Here is a 16,136-nt window from a genome sequence, read left to right as displayed (position 1 = left end):
AGTGTAGTATGTGCTGCTTCCATAGGAATATTTAAACTTCTTATTTTGGAACATTAATGTCTATTTTTGCCCCCCCCCCAAAGTCTCACCATTAAGTAAGTTTTAAGGAAAGATTGTCTATAACTTGCTGAGTACTTTTAAGTTTGCAAGCCTAGTATTCTTGCACACTTTGGATGCTTTTGTTGAGGAAGAATAGGGTTTTACAATAGAGATGTTTATTTTTTGGACATACATAAATTATCTCTTCATCACTGGACAAACATACAAAAGGAATACGGTTTTAAACTGTGAGTATAAATTTTGTTGTCTGGCTTGTTTGTTCAGTTTTGACCAGAAAATAAGATTACAAGCAATGAATTGTCCTAGAGAAGAGAGAATCGGTGTTTACTATTTAAAGAGAGAGATCACTAAGATGAGTTGTGCCCTGTATGACATTATGCATGAGCAGAAGGAAGTGGGAGTTGAGCACATCCTGCTTGCTGCAGTGATTGTTTAATCAAACACTTACAGTTTATAGGGTAGTCACTTTTCTCAATGAGAAGTCAAACATTGGTTCATTAACCTCAGTACAAGTTTATTAAAATATTTTATATTTACTCACGGTAAATAGTTTTTTATCTTTTGATCATTCCAGTAGGATCAGGAGGGTGGGTAATTTTTTTTTAAGCAAACGTGTAACATATTATAAAACAAGGGATGCGTATCACAAATTCAAGTCATTGGGAACTGAGGGCTTTATTCATAATGGGGGGATTGGGTAGAACAAGAATAATTTCAAAATCAAACAATATTAAGCAGAGACAGCTTGTGTCTGAAGCCTTGAATCTCTCACAAGCCCCAAACTTAAAAGTTCTGAAGAAAAACACATTGGATTGGGAATAAAACAGTTGTTCTTTAACTAGATGCAGTCATGTATTCGGTGGTGGGTTGGGGTATGCCTCACACACTGAAGTCAGACAACTTTTACCTGTTGGGTCGAGCTCATGCCCTGAGTCTGTACAGGGGATCCCAGGATAAGTCTTCCCCTTATCTGCTGTTTCAGCTATCCATCACTCATCAAGAGAGGGAATGTATTTTGATTCACATTGGTCCTGATACACATATCTGTTGTTTGCTCAGATCAAGACTGACATGAATTAGAACACGTCTCCCTTTTGTACAATAAAGTACTATACTTATGTCAACTGGCAGCTCACAGGGCTATGAATCAACTTCTCCCCCTCCCTCCCAGTGCTTCCTGTCTACTGCTGATCAGCTGTTATGTGTGTTCAGGAGGCAGGGGAGGATGGGGAAGTGACATGGAGGGGACACTCCAATCACTGTCTCCCAGTGGCCCCTGCAGGTGCTGATCAGTTAGGTGTGCTTGGGAGGTGCAGAGGGTAGGAGCAGAGGGAAAGTACTTGAAGGAGAAGGAAGAACTGGGCGGAAAGAGGCTGGATATGGGTGGAGGGGAGCAGGGAAAGGTAGAACGGCCCTGTACAGTATTGTCTGGTACAGTATACCTCTATGCCAGTGGTTTTCAGACTCAGTTCGTGGAATGTCAGGCACTGTGTCTTGTTGCTGCAGAGGGTTCAGGTGACCAGTGGGGGTGGTCAGGCAGGCTACCTGCCTGTACTAGCACTGCAGACTGCACTGTGCCCCAGCAGCAGCTGACAGCAGTCCAGCTCCTAGGTGGGGGCGGGAAAGGGGAGAGCGCACAGGACTCCGCGCACTGCCCGTACCCTCAGCATTAGCGCCGCACTCCCATTGTCTGGGAACTTGCTGCTGGCTGCTTCTGGGGCACAGCATGGTCTGCAGTGCAGAAAGAGGCAGGAAGCTTGCCTTAGCACACCAGCTGCACTGCTGACTGGGAACCACCCCAGGTAAGCCCCTCCTGCCCCAGCCTTGATCCCCTCCCCCTAAAGCTCTCATCCTCAACCCCGTTCTGGAGCCCACACTCTAGTCAGATGATGTTGGGTTGCAGGCATCAAAGATTTTCTTGAGAAAAAAAGTTTGAAAACCACTGCTCTGAGTGACCAAGTCGTGCTCCTTCCACTGACACATGGGGATAGTGGCACTTAACTGGGTACTCTACAGGCTCCTGTGAAAATTAATCTAATAACATTCCATGTAGCCCTTTGAACAGTTCTTCATAAATGCTAAGATTAAGTTGGCAATGGGCAACCTGTGCTAATGAGTGGGCTGCATCCTTCATCTCAGTGGGCAGCAAGATAGTCATAACTAAGATAGTCTCCTGGGGTAGGTTAGTTTTGTTAACTGGACTTGCATACCTAGAATTTGTGGGATGTGCCAGGGGACCCATAGCAGCATCTTGATTGGATGTGGAGGGAGCACACGGTTTTCACAATCAATGTTGTGTGCAGTCAGCATGCACCTCACTTCATGTGCCCTTGCTTTAAGTGTATGTCACGTTAGCAATACTGGTAGGAAAGAAAAAAAAACACCCAAGATGGTCATCTGTGGAATTTGGCAACCCTGTGTGTGGGCAGCAATGAATCATGGGCCACACATAGAACCTCGATGGACCACCCTCAGGCCGCAAGATGCCCACCATTGGAGTACGTGTTCAAATTGTTAAGACTGGGCCTGTGTTTGAGTCAACATAAGTGTGTAATATTAGAAGTGAAAATAGATGTTTATAAAGCATACTTACCAATACGCAAAATGTGCAAAACCTTAGGGCACCATGAAATTTGGAGCACCAAATTGCCCCACATTTTGTGGTACCCTAAAGGATTGCATACCATATATAGTCCTGTGCTGGCTCCAGCCACTAGCCGCATCTCCCAGCTTCCCTCCCCATATGCTGTGCCCAGCAGGGCCATCTTTAGGATAGTGCGAGGCCTGGGACATACCGTGCGCTACCCTTGTTCCCCTGTTGGCTGCCCACACTCCACCCTTTCCTCTAAGCCCCTACCCCTGCTCTGCCCCCGTCCTGCTCTGCCCCAAGGAACGAGCAGATGGCCTGGTGCTGGCAGCAAAGGTCAGGCTCACTCCTGTACTAAAAGAGGGCAACGGGAAGCAGATTGACCCGGCTCCAGCCCACACCACTCTGCCGGCTCCCAGCTGCTTCTTGCTGACGGGGAGTGCGGAGGCGGTTCCATTCCTTCCCTCAAACTCCTCTCACAATTTCTGCAGCTGGGAGCTGAGTGAACTGGGGCCTGGTCGCTCCGCTTCCTACCACTGTCGTTAAGTGCAGTGGTGGGTCCAACCCCTACTGTCTCTCTGCCTGGTTGCCCCTTCTCCCCCCTACCTCCTGACCCCACAGCCCTTGAGCCTCTCCCATGAAGGGGCCAGTCTACCTTCCCCCCTCTAAGGACAGCCCTGCCTGGCCCCTAACTCCCTGGTGGAGATAGCAGCACATGACTGGGCTCAGCAGGGAAGGTATGAATCTACACCCAGAGACAGAGAGTCCAAGAGGATTGACTTGGCAGGGAGAAAGATTTATACCTCTTCTTTCCTGCAGATGAAGGTTGCAAACCAGCCAGCATTGCTTTTCAAATATGATGATGTCAGTTGCTCAACCATGTTTAAGTTCATAGTGAAGTTGTTAGAAACCATTAGGGGAGAGTTCAAGGTGTTTATTTTAGAGGGCTGTTTGGTGACCAAAATATCATTGCAGGCAGCTCTGGATGGGTGTATCTAGACTACGTTTTTTTTTTTTAAAAGTGGCCTTTTTTTTTAAAAAGTGGCCTTCCCTTGTGTCTAGACTGCTGCCGTGTTCTTTCGAAAGTAAATTAAAAGAACGCAGCAGTTTTTTCGACCATGGAAAACTTCGTTTTACGAGGAAGAATGCCTTTTTTCGAAAGTGCTCTTTCGAAAAAAGGTGCTATGTAATGCAAACTGTGCTTTCTCGAAAGAGAGCATTCAGACGGCTTGGGTACTCTCTTTCAAAAAAGCAGCTTGCTTTTTCGAAAGTACTGGTTTTAGTCTAGACACTCTTTTTCGAAAGAGGCTTTTTTGAAAGTATCTTTCAAAAAAGCCTCGTTTGAAGGAGGCTAGCAGTCTAGACGTAGCCAGTGTGGTGGCTGTTTTATCCAGGATTATGAGGAGAAACAGTGTTCAGAAGCCATCCAGTAGGCAAGGTGTAACGGAAGGAGACCTTCTCAGGGTTGCCTGTTCCTAGTGCCTAGTGGAAGTGCTTTTTGTATGGTCATTTGTCTATGGAGTTCAATGTGGGTTTATATCTAGGACATCTTGGAGTATGTGTTTACACCTTCAGTCTTCTGGCCTTGCACTTCATTTATTGAGACTCCACTTGGTGGTGATTTTGGCATTTCATTCACCTATCTTGAGGAAGTCAGCATTTTCAAGCCCTGTAGTGATCAAGCTCTTGAAAGGAGTCGCTCATCTCCACCCACTAGTTAAAGAGCTGGTTCCTTTCTGGGACCTTAATACTGTTTTAATGACTTACGGGACCTCTGTTATAGCCTGTGGCAACTTTTTTCTTACTCCTTTGTCAGAAAACTGCCTTTGCTGAAGGGATAATGTCTGTAAGGAGAGTTGTTAAGTTGCAGTCTTTGATGCAGAGCTTCTTTATACACAATTCTCCAAAGTCCAAGTAACTCTGTGGCCATACCCTAAGTTTTTAACTAATGTGTCTTCCCAGTTTCATTTGAACCAAGCTGTTTATCTACTAGGGACATTCCCTAAAACACAGTCTATCGCTGAGGAGCAGTATCTGACACTTTGTATGTCAGGCAATGTCTAGCTTTTTAACTGTGCAGAATTGCATCTTTTTTTCCATTCCTCACCATGTCTGTTTGTTCCATATGCAGACCAAATGATAGGTTAAGTTAGTGGTTCCCAAACTTTTTGGCATCATGCCCCCATTTTGATTTTTGAGAAACCCTCATGCCTCTTCTCCTCTCCTTTCCCCCTCCCCCAAATAGCAGCAAAACTTGTTGAGGAAAAAAAAAAAAAGGAACTGACTGGGGCCAAAAAACAGTCATGGCCCCTTTAATTCCCGGGACCAGTGTATTAAAAAAAAAAAAAAAGGTGCTGGTACTCCAGGGGAAAAGTTGTCGTCAAAAAAAAAAAAGTTGCCCTTTTAAGAGCAGAGCAGGCATTGCCCTTTTAAGATGGCCATTTTGAAGTCTGCCTGGGATGCTCCCTTCTCCCCCTGCCCCAGCCAGCCCAAGCTGTGCATGTTCCGGCGGATGCCTGAGTCAGGAAAAAGATTTTTTTTTTCACTGGACAGACCAAGCTCTTTCTTTGGGGGGGGGGATTAATGGGGGGAGGGAGCTGGGTCGCCTCGCACCCCTCCTGGAATTTCTTCACATACCCCCAGGGTGGTGCACCCCCCACTTTGGGAACCTGTGCGTTAAGTGATCTCTTTTCAGACAACAGTCTAGGTGGATACCTTTTTCTGTGCCACGACAGCATTTGAAGTAGCCTAGGCCACATCTCCTCCAAAGGCATGAGCTCTATAAGAGCTCGTTCTTGTATTAGCCATTGTACAATGGCCACTTCATCCTCTGTGGATACTTTTTCAATCCAGTAGACACTATGGCTGCATCCCGATCACATGCAAACTTTGGGAAGGCAATCCCACAGTCCTTCTTTAAATAGACTCTAAGCCCCATGTCCCACAAGTACAACTTAAAATAGAATAGACCAAGAATATACAGCTGCAGTTATTTACCTGTAACTGTTGTTATTTGAGATGTGATGCAAATGTGTATTCATCAACCTGCTGCACTTCTGGAGTTTGTGGCATTCCCTTTATACAGGCTAGGAGAGGAGCTACTGTTGCAGGGCCTGAGCAGGGCCGGACCGAGCCATTCCAGTGCCCCAGGCAAACAGGTTAATTGTACCCCAGGTTGGGGGAGGGCGCATGCGTGGCTCCGCCCCCACGCTGGCACATGGGAGAGGGTATGCAGAGCTGGCGGCGGCAGGATGCACGTGCCAGGCCCAGCCCAGCCCGGCTACCACTGCAGGTGCGTAGCCCAGGACAGGGCGGGCCAAGCCTGGCTGTGCAGGGCCGCGCGGCCCCAGGGGGAAGGGCACTGCTGGCCGGCGCTTCAGGGGTTAATGAGGTTCCTGCCCCGGGCGGCCGCTGAAGGGTGGCCGCTGGGAGCTGCTGCAGCCTGCAATCTGGGAGCCGGGCGCGCGGCGCCTTATAGCAGCTATGAGGGGCGCTGCGTGCCCCTTACAGCTGCCATCAGGCACCCCCCATAGGTTGGTGCCCTGGGCAGCTGCTCAGCTAGCCCATGCCTTAATCTGGCCCTGGGCCTGAGTGCCACTCCTAAGTTTACTAATAGTCAAAGTTCCTGGTTCTGGCGCAGAGGATGCGCACACCCTCATAGAATGTACGTCTGCCTCACATCTTGAAGAATAACACTTACAGGGAGGTAATTGTATTATTTTCCCCCAATCTTTCAGAATATAAAGATTTATGGACTCACCTGTCAGCAGCTATAATAGTATCTGGAGTAATCGTGGAGAGTTCAGAGAAGACAGAACATTAGAAAATGTAAAAAGAAGCTTTCAACTGTGCCAGTCAAGAACCTTGAAGAAAGGCTAACACAGGAACAGGAGTACAGTTAACATTAACCTCATACACCTGCATATAACGCTGTGCAGTACAATTATTATTGATTTTTATTTATTTATACATTACCCTAAAATTGTGCTTCTCATTGTACAGACATTGAAGGCTTGTCACCAAATCCTGCATCTAACAAAAGCATCCATTTCATATTTTTACACAAAGAAAAGACATGTCAGAGGAAAAAGGATTTTTGCCTCCTTCACTGATTACAGGTTAACATTCTAATCAATAGGAAATTACACACTTGATTGACTAGTTCACTTAAGCAGTTTACTCTAAAAAATAGTACAGTAAACTTCCGATAATCCGGCACCTTTGGGACCCAGGAGGTGCCGGATTATCAGATATGCCGGACTATCGGAAGGGGGAGTTATGAGGGGTCTGGGTGGGGGGGGGGGGGTGCTACCCCAGACCCCTCATAGCCCCCCCTTCCGATAGTCCGGCTCTGCCCCAAGCGTCCCTGATTCAGCCGCTGCTGAAACTGACCAGCAGCGGCTGAATCGGAGACGCCTGGGCAGAGCAGCTGGAGTGCTGCCGGGTTGGTCGGGGTAACGCCGACCCTTGGCGCGGCGATACCATCCAGGCAGCACCCCAGCTGCTCTTGGGGACGCCTGGGGCAGAGCAGCTGGGGTGCTGCTGGGTTGGTCCCGCAGCGCCGCTCCTCTGCGCTACTGGATCAACCTGGCAGCACCCCAGCTTCTCTGCCCTAGGCGTCCCCAAGTCAGCCGCTGCTGAAATTGACCAAGAGCTGACTCCAGGAAGCCTGAGGCAGAGCAGCTCTGCCCCGGGCTTCCCGGAATCAGCCGCTGGTCAGTTTCAGCAGCAGCTGAATTGGGGACGGCAGGGGTGCTGCCCGGTTGGTCCCGCAGTCCCCAGGGGCAGCGTTAGGGGACCTACCCTGCAGCGCCCCAGCTGCTCTGCCTCCGGCTTCCCCGATTCAGCCGCTGGTCAGTTTTAGCAGCGGCTGAATTGGGGAAGCTGGAGGCAGAGCAGCTCCAATGGTCCGGCTGCGGAGCACTTCCGGGTTCCTGATGGTGTCGGGCCATCAGGAGTGCCGGACCGTCAGATGCCGGACCAATGGAGTTTTACTGTACTGCTATAAACTGATGATTAGTAGAATACCACACTATCCATAACTTTCACATTAATAAACAATGAATAGTATAACAGTACCTTAAAGACTAACAAAACATGTAGATAGTATCATGAGCTTTCATGAGTACAGCCCTCTCCTCCTCATCCTCCTCCACCTCTTCCTCCTCCTTCTTCTTCATGGGTTGTACCCATGAAAGCTCATGATACCATCTACATGTTTTATTAGATTTTAAGGTGCTTCTAGACTATTTGTTGTTTTTTAAGTTTTTCCAGTCACGGACTAACTTGGCTACCCCTCTGAAGCTTTCTCACATTAATTGTGGAAATAGTGAATCCTGTCACTAAAAATATCAAAATGTGCAGATCTTGGTTTCTCTTGGTTCACTGTTGTATTTCGCTACTGGGTGTCTGTGCAAGACAGCAGAGTATAATTTTCTGTTACCATAATATCTCAATAACACAATGTAAACATAATAGAATATAGGATAGCAGCAAACAAATCCTATTACTATGGGACAAATAGTATGTACCTGAAATTTCTTTGGACTTCATTACAGAATTATAGAGGAACTGCCAGGTGAGATGGGGTTGTTGACCAGGCAAAGTCATTTTGCGAAGATTACACTTATAGGAAGGTTCAAGAAATTAAGTGTATGTAATAAAATTTTTTATTAATGTGCTTGCAAAAGGGAAGTAAAAGAACCGTTTTAAATTTGTAGGATTTCAACTTCAAACATCATTCATTTTATTTAATAATTTCCATTCTGAATAAATTTGAATCAGAAACTCATAAAGCTTCCGTTACTCTTTCTGTAACTAATTTGAATTATTTTGTGATTTGTAGCAGTAAAAATTTTCTTTGCACTAAAATGAAGTTGAATAGATGACTCGATTTTTTTTGTTAGCAAATATTTTTTATGAACTTTAATCATAATAGTCAAACGTTTTTCTGATGAAAAACAAAAATAATTATTGAAACCTTTCCTTCAGCATATTCCAGTGTAAAAAGTAGTAGCACTTTATAGACTAACAAAACATATAGATTGTATCATGAGCTTTCTTGGGCACAGCCCACTTCTTCAGAGGTCTGGAATTTATGCAAACTTTGTTATCAGTAAGTAATTCCAAAGTATGACTTTATTTTCCACAAACAAATACACAAACGAACTCTTCAAAATATATAATGATTCTCTTTTCATGACCCATCAGCTATGGGTGAAAAATTAATTTAAAAACCCCATACCTACAAATTATCCATGTTTGCCTCATGACTAAAATAATTAGTGTAGCTTTTGTTTGTAAGGAGAGATTGGAAAAAATTCTTCATTTTGAACTGTAGGAATTTTTTGTTCTTTTTCCTGACTTTCAGTTTGGCTTTGAGGAAGAGAATATTGCTGATTGTGGGAATACCAGTTAGAGCCACCTCTAAAGAGAGTGATCTGTCTTAATATTCAAATTTCCCAACAATTACAATCTGTTTTGGCAAGATGGAGATTTTGCTTCTCTGTATGTTTCTGATGTGGAACATTTATTTCATATTTAGTTCAGAATACTTACCCAGTACATACCAACTTCGATGGTTGACTTGTATTTTGAAAAATATTATTCTTTTTTTCAGAAAAAGTTAATTTTGGTGCACCCTTAATATGCTGTTTGGGTCCCTGTAAACTAATTCAAATACAAGAGGTGATTGGTATTAGGACACTTGGCAGTAGAGTTAGTTGTTTGAGGCATCATTGGAAATATTCAAGTACAGTTTAAATAATTTTCCAGGCGTATCAGTAGTTTCAAGAAACTGTACTTCCTTTTGGCCTCTCCCTTCTCCACTGAAAACAAGTAGTCAAAAGTAGTAAATAAACATAACTGAGAAATATCACAGAACTTGAGGAAAGCTGAAAAAGGAACTGATCAGAGTAAATTCTGCACCTTACACAAAAGTTGGTTTCAACACTTTCAGATAGCACTGGCTCACTTGCACTCCCTGTCCTTGAGCAGTACAGGAAGAGATTATGGGGTGCAGTGAAGGTCTGATTAAGGTGTGCTTGGAAGAAGTCGGATGGAGCGAGGATGTTTGCCCCGTGCCTGCTAGTGCTATGCTAGTACTATTTGCTTCACTTTTCCCCAGTCATAAACCAAGCATTTCCCCCCATTCCACAGTTTTGGTTTTGATTTTCAGTCTTTCCTATCTTTTAAATGTTTGTAAAGTTGCATGTTAGATTTTTAGAACAATTAAATTTACAAAAATGTAGGTGCAGCTTCAGTTATGTGCAAAAATGCTTGCACAAATGGCAATTACAGATGCATATACAGTGCAATACCTGAGTTGCATGTGCAGTTGTGGCATTGATTTCAACAGAGTTGGCACACAATTTGTGCATCTAAATTTACTGAAGATCTGTCCCCATTCAGCTCCCCAAACTCTCAAGGTTTATGCAAGAGTTTATTTGCTAGGGCATCAATTTAGTTTTGATTTGGTTAGATACAGCAGGGTTGAATATTCACTCCATAGCAGAAGTGCAAGATAAGGACATGTCCCTTCAGTTTTTTATGAAACAAAGTAATGCAGATATCCATAAGTGAGACATGACATGAAGCGTACAGATAGTAAGTTTTAAATAGTTCTGGGAGTTAAGAATTTACATGTCTTTATTAATTATTAGATGCTATTAGTGTGTGACTAAGGAGCTGGGAAGCTCTAAGCGATCTTTTGAAGTAGTATACCCAAATTAGGCTAAATAAATAAATAAATAAAATAAATCCAGAAATGTCTGCTCTAATGAATTTTCTAAATACACAAATCACACTTATTAAAACAGTGGATCTTTTAAATGTAAAAATATTATTACTTCTACACTTGGGAAATCCATTCAGAATTATAACATTTTTGAAAACAGTCTCTCTTGTTTTATTTCAGTGGAAGTTTAATGTGAATAAAAATGTGGGCTTTGGAATAAGGTTTTAAAAGCCAGCTCGTACCCCACACCCTTTTTTTTGTATTTATGCCAGTTTTCAGTGAGAAGTATGTTCCCCTTTTAGCCTTGTTTAAAATGAACTATGTGCATAACAAGATGTTGAAATTTATTTATAGTATGTTAGCACTGTGAGGGCTGGTTATTAAGGGGTCATAAAAATTATTAGTTTCCACTTTATGGTGGCAGGGTTGGTTTTTCCTCAAATTAAATTTGACTCTGTGGGGGGGAGGGGAGAAGGGGAATAAGTTGAGATATGTAAAGCTTTCTCTCCTTCGTTTTTAATTTCTTTCACTTTAATACAACTAACAAATCCTATCTTTCAAGATCAGAAAAAAAATCCTCTTTTGGGGAATTTCTCTTGACCCATATAAGAAAATTTTATGGTAAAGTATGCATCATTTACCCATGATGAGGCCTGCAGCTCTTACTCACATGCCTAGTTTCACAGAATTATATAGAGCTATTCACATGAATGAGGATGCAGGATTAGGTGCCAGAGTCCTAATATGTGTTCTGTTATCCTTAGGTCCTAATTTTACTCCTCCTTTCATGTATATTTGACTCTCCTGTCACATGTTTAAGACCATTTTTCATTTCCTTGCCAAAATATATTGGCTTATATACAGTAAGACAAAACCTTTCTATTAGTATTTAAGAGCCAGCACCAAACTATGTATTTGTTTTATTGTTAAAATAGGACTTATAAACCAGAAATAATCATAAATGCATATTTTTTCTTAACAAGGATATGTATATTTTTATCTGGGGAGAAAGCACAATTACATATTGAGAGAGCCTGTGGAGTATTATCCTCCCCGCCACACAAAAAGCGCCATAGCAAGCTGTTTGCCAGAGAAGCAGACTCCTTTAACAATCCTCTATAACCTGCACTCACTTAGAAAAGCTTGTGAAAACTGTTCTGTTCAACGATTATGGGCCTTCTCTTGAACAAATCCCATTGAACAAATCTGCTGACTTCAAAGGGAGCAGGGCCAGTCCCTGTGATTAGAGTAAAGTAGCTCTGATATCTCTGCATATATATGCATTTGAAGATTTTGTTTTTTCTTACTGAGACTAGGTTTAAGAAGGTGGGAAGCTGGAGGAAATAACCACTCACCAGGTGGGTTTTTTCAAGCTCTCTAGCTCTAATTAAAATATCTGGTCAGAAAAAAATCTCTTCTCTTTTCTTTGTTCTGCGCTACCCATTCTGGAAACATAGCTGGCTACTTTAAAATGACTAGTAGCATAACTAGGTAGAGAGAGAGAGAAGATCTGGCTGAAGATTCCCGCTCCCCCATCCTCTGCTATGATTAATAGTCTTCATTAATGAATGAGAGGGGTATGTGTGTGTGGCGGGGGATTTTTAAAGAGAATACAGTGAATCCTCCTGATCAGAATTACCAAGTAAAATAATAAAATGTTTAAAATAATACTTTTTCCTTGTGTGGTATCACTTTATAAACTACTGACTGATCATTGCCACTGAATAGATGGATTTTTATCCTATTTTATAAGTGTACGTATGTGAATTTTCCCCCAAAGTCCAAACCCTGTATGTAAAATTATCTAATTTTGAAAAGAGGAAATTGAAGGTCAGGGGAGGAGAAGAGTAAACATTTTGAGGGTCCAGAATGGTTGTAGTAGTAGGTGGTCAGAAGAACTGAAGTACTTGAGTTGATGGACTCCAATGTCAGAGAAGAGAAAAGGGGGTAATTCTTCTTCCCCTGCCATCATGAACAAGATCAAGCTTCAGGCTTAAGATAATAAAGAGCCTGATCTTAAGTCAGTGGATTTTATTCACTACTATATGCTTTTTAGCAGGCCTATAATGAGAAAAGAGGCATCAGAAGAAGAGGTTTATGGAGATGCTGGAAAATATATCTGAAGTCAGTTTTCTGTAACACGAGGGAAGAAAAGCATATTTACAGTCTACTGAGAATAGAATTTGGGAGAGATGTAGGGTATTGACCCGATCATGTCAAGCACTGAATTCTCTTCTTTGAGGTTTTTGCTCCAACATCACATTGGGTTAGTTCCTTCATGTCCTCTTCAGTAACTCAGAAAACATGGCACTATTGAGTAGGAGTGAGTGACAGGAAGGAATTCATAACCCAATACAGCATGAATTTTTGGGTTAGATCAGGGGTTCTCAAACTTGTGATACTGCGAACCCCCTCTCAGTTGCTCGCGACCCCCCGAGGGGTCAGGGCCCACAGTTTGAGAAACGCTGGGTTAGATGCTAGCCATCATTATGACTGTTATTGTTGTGCCAGGGCATGGCATGAAGAGACAATGGCCCATCTGCCAATGCTCACAAAAGTGGGGACCACTGAACTGGGTGTGTAGAAAAGGCTCCAAACAGACTTAAAGAAATACACTGCAGGATTTCAGACTTGCAGCTTTAAATTAGCTGCACACTCACAGGGTTTGAACACCCTTAAATTATCCCTGCAGTGCTGGAAGCACTACTGATTGCTGGGATCTCCTGGACAGAAGCTGGTTGATTGAACACTTGGGGGGGGGGGGGGGGGGAAACAGACATCATGTTCCCTCTGCTGTATTGCAGCTGCTCCATCAATGGCTCTGCAACCAGATGATCTGAGTGTAGGTAGATGGGGTCTTCAGTTCTTCCTCCTCTCTGGGACCTGAAGAGCTCGGATTGGGACAGAGAATAGATTTCTTTCCCAACCAATGTAAATGGCATGTATGTGTGGTGTGGAGTGTCAGCTTTTTGCTTAGTGATACATAGGGTTGCCAGGTGTCCGGTTTTGAATTGGACAGTTCAGTATTTGAGCTTTCTGTTTGGGAAACAAATTGAGAAGATACAAATGAGAAAATATAAATGTCCAGTATTTTCTAAATAAGATGCAATGTAGATTGTGATGTAATGTCAGATGTGTCCGGTATTTTTGTTGAAACCATCTGGCAACCCTACAAGCTGAGATGGATAGTGGCCTGAAAGGTCATTTCTGATCCTCACCCCTGTATTGAGTCCATAAAATCCCAAGCAACTTTAGAGGATTGAGAGAAAGGGGTAGATGTCATACATAACAACTTGTATCCTGTAAGGGGGAGAAGAGAAAGAGGAGGGGAGGAAGCATAGCAGCGTTGTGACAATGAGTGGAGTACAACAGGAAGACTAGGACGCAATGTACAGACAGCACTGAAGATTAAACCCAGTGCAACCCAATCTTAGACTTCCCCAAATATGCATCGTCTTTAGGACAGTATAGTCAATACCCCTCCCCCCACTGGCACGTGAGGAAAAAGGAGTTTCCCTTGTTGGGCCCAGGGCCACTCTGAAATATGGTGTAAAACCAGGAGGCTACTTATCCAGACTCACTTGTGTCAGACCCTAAATAAACCACTGTGAGAAAATAGGCATTGATGCACACCAGCTTGTTCTGTTGCCAGATCTAATGGATTGAAATTGTCAGGGTAAACCCTACATATGTTGTTTAAAAAATCTCTAATCTGTAGGGCTAACTTTCCAATCAAAAAGTATTTTTCCATGATGGTCTGATTTTTTTAAAAAATCTTACGAAAAGATTCTCAGAAATATGGAGTTTTGGATATACATAGGTCCAGTTTTAAGCATTGTGATTTTTAATTTCACTCTATGTGTTACATGTTTCTGAGCACAAACAGAAATATAAAATTCATTTTATTATACTATATATTTATACATAGTGGATTTTGATCGGAAATGTGCATCTCCAGTGGTGAATGTGAATTAGAAATATAAAAACTAAATATGAGCACTGGGAATAAATGTGCTATGGCTTGTGATTCAGGCATGGCATCTGTGTCATGGGGTATGATTAGCCTTTACAAATGGCCCATAGCCTTTCTCTTTTATATGTGAGATTTTTTCTTTGGAACGTCCCTTTTATCTTATCGCCATTGCATTAAGTTTCAGTGTAGTATTTTAAGACCAAGACCCGTTAGCTGTGTGCAGATTTACAGTAGAAGTTTAAGCTAATGGATACTTATCAGGCAGGCTGTGTTTGGTGATCGTCCATCATTTGCTCATTAAACAGTGTGTCTAAGTGATTCTCATTTCCTCCCTGCCATGTCTGGAAAGGAGGAAACTAGGCACATTATGCTGGAATATTAATGTCTTGGAGGATTTAGTCACCCATAATTAGATCTTCTTTTCATAAACCTGCTAGTGCTACCTTATTTTGTTGTTTGTCTTTTCCTCAATTGTCTTTACTACTTTCTCTTTTTCTGTGCGTTTTCCTTGTTTTTCTTTAGAATTCAGTCTACATATTTTTTGGTTCTTTCATCCTTTCCCCCCCATTGACCTAAAGAGTATAGCAGTCTGGGTATCCCACAGAAAGGCTGACTTTGCCAGGAAAAAACACACACTCTGCCAAGCCCTGATACTGACTTCGGAGAAAAGCAGCTAGAGAACGAATGTGAATTTAGGCTCTGAACTGTCTAAATAAGCCGTGTCAGTAAACCCTCTTGTTTTATTCCCTGGACTGCTGACCCATGAAAGGACAAATATATAATGGTCCTATTTAGGATAGAAAAAAATCCTGGCCAAAGGCCACCACTCATTGAATCCTGTATGTGAGGTGAGCAAAACAAGAAGGCTGCTCTGCTAATCTACTCAGAAAGCTGAAAGCAATTTTGTTTAAAAAAACCTCAGAGAACTTGTAGCTTTCAAGTGTTCTGCATAGGATCATACATGCTGGGACTCGAGGAAGGACTATACTGTCCGCCAGCTAGATACGATTTTGTTTCAACTTCCAACCAACAGTAAAAGAAGACAATTTCTGACTTATGAAAGATGGCAAAAGTCAGTGCAAATAGGCCTATTTAACTTGAAATAAGGACTCACTTTGTTTTCCAGCAGAGACATACCCCAGAGAGACTACTGCTTCCTTTCACGCTTGGGTAATGCATGGGCGGCCCTAGACTAGCTGCCAGCAACTGGCGCCCTAGGCGAACCATGCAATCGGCGCCCTCACCTACAAACCCCTCAATGATATTGCACCACCATTTGGTGCTCCATTTAGCTTGGTGCCCTAGGCGACCGCCTAGTTTGCCTATATGGACAGGCCGCCCCTGGGGACATGTAGTTAAACTTTATAGGTTTTTAATTTGCCTTGTGCCCTTGAAAGTCTAGTTTGAAGCTGTTTTCTTTTGGCCTTGATCCTGGTAAATCCTGAACATCTTCATCTCTATCAGCTTCATGTAACATGAACACTCACTGCTTTTTCCCCTTCCTTCCCTCTCCTCCCTCCCCACCCCCGACACCATACTCTTATTTATTTTGGAACTGTATTTTTAATAATTCATCTGAAGAAGTGGGTTGTACCCATGAATGATACTATCTAAATGTTCTGTTAGTCTTTAAAGTGCTGCTAGATTATTTGTTGTTTTTTCTAGTTACAAACTAACTCTGCTACTCCTGAATCTTCATCTCTCTCTGACTTAAATGGAAATTGATGGTGCTCAGCACCTGACTGATTTATAACCAGTGTTCCCTGTGAGCTGTGTGCTTA

At 43.0% G+C, this 16,136-nt stretch overlaps 1 protein-coding gene across 6 annotated transcripts in view; it reads left to right on the top strand.

Annotated features, from left to right (window-relative positions):
* The window catches only part of ZNF423 (zinc finger protein 423), a 375,707-nt gene that overhangs the window by 49,254 nt on the left and 310,317 nt on the right, over nucleotides 1–16,136 (top strand). The window lies entirely within an intron of this gene.

Source organism: Pelodiscus sinensis, chromosome 12 (genome assembly GCF_049634645.1).
Source record: "Pelodiscus sinensis isolate JC-2024 chromosome 12, ASM4963464v1, whole genome shotgun sequence".
Classification (NCBI taxonomy): domain Eukaryota; kingdom Metazoa; phylum Chordata; order Testudines; family Trionychidae; genus Pelodiscus; species Pelodiscus sinensis.
The sequence above is the reverse complement of the archived record's forward strand: the minus strand, read 5'-3'. Positions and strand labels throughout refer to the sequence as shown.